We start from the raw sequence: 1,583 nt of genomic DNA, 5'->3' as shown, positions 1-1,583 counted from the left end.
CTTTCTTTCATTCTGTCTTTCTTTCTTTCTCTTTTTCCCTGTTTATTTTTTCCTTTTGTCGTTGTGGCAAAATATACCACACCCATAACAACACTTTACCAGCCTAACCCTTTTTTAAAAGATTTTATTTGTTTATATATTTGAGAGAGAGAGACAGAGAAAGAGAGAGAGAGAAAGCAGGAGGAGGAGCAGAGAGAGAGGGACAAACAGACTCTGCACTGAGCATGGAGCCTGGCTTGGGGCTCGATCTCAAGACCCTGAGATCCTGACCTGAGCCGAAATCAAGAGTTTGACACTTAACTGAGCCTCCCTGGCACCCCTCTCCTTAACCATTTTTCAGGGTATAGTTCAGTGACATGACATACATTCACACTGTTGTGTAGACTTTAATTTCTTACATCAGTATTTCTTAAAATGGAATTTTCAGAGGTATTTTGCAGGTTTCAAGAAATTTCTTTTTCTTTTAGTAAGGGTTTGCTTATTACTCACGGTTAAGAATCATTATTCTATATTCTTACAATATAGAATTTTTCTTCCTTGATTAATGAGTATTATTTCTTTCTTTAGATAATGAGAATGATATAGAACATTACCATTTTTCCCTCTTTTCTTTCCTTTACCTGGAAATACAGAGTAAAATTCAACGTCTAATTGTGGTAACTACTTTTCCTGTTCCCAGTATAATTAGTTGCCCATATTTCCTTATGTTCCTTCACTTTTAAATTGTCTTTTTTTTGACATGTTTGATATTGTACCTTGCTTCGAACTCTTTTGATGAAATAGATACTATGTAAGTTTTAAATGCATGCTGAAAATTTTGGCTCAAAGTAATAAACTGTAAACTATATAAATTACAGCTGAATTGAATGTAAACTATATGAATTCCTTTGTTCAATTATAACAACTGACATTTTTAAACTGCTTACAATGTTCCAGCGCATTGTGCTCATCAACTTTCTGTGAATTATCTAGTAATGTAAGTACTACGATCACTTCCAATTTATAGAAGTTCAAAGAAATGAAGAGTTTTCTCCAATATCATGACACAATCCTTTTAGAACTCAAGTCTGGCTGAATCCAAGCTCAGGCTCTTAACCACAATACATATGGCATCCCAAGCTGCACCTTCTCCTTTGCATTACTGATGGTTTTTCTGAGATTCTTTGTGGGAGAATGTTCACTGCCACACCCAAAGAAGTGGAACCCTATCTTCTAAAAAAACTTTTTTGCTCTTCCACCAAGTGTTCTGTTAGTGGAGTCCTACCCCACACTCCAATCCTGGCTCCCCACGGAGCTTTGTTCCCTCAGATCCTCAGTCACCTAGCAGAGCCCTCAGACCCTGCTTTGCTGACAAAGCTGCCATTTTTGTACACAGCAATACCCCTTAGCAAACCTTCACTGAGATTTCTTCTTACAAAAGTGCCATCCTAACCATTAATTAAGGGCATCTCTAAATCTTTCTCCTTCCCCAACTTCTTCCAGAATCATGTGCCCCCCCCTTCTCCATCCTCTTTTTCTCCTTCCTAGTCACTTTCCCCAACTTCCCTCACCATCTTATGGCCTGGTTTCCACTCAAGGACTCC

The sequence above is a fragment of the Ailuropoda melanoleuca genome, chromosome 11, assembly GCF_002007445.2.
Source record: "Ailuropoda melanoleuca isolate Jingjing chromosome 11, ASM200744v2, whole genome shotgun sequence".
NCBI classification, from domain to species: Eukaryota; Metazoa; Chordata; class Mammalia; order Carnivora; family Ursidae; genus Ailuropoda; species Ailuropoda melanoleuca.
Note: the sequence above shows the minus strand (reverse complement) of the source record.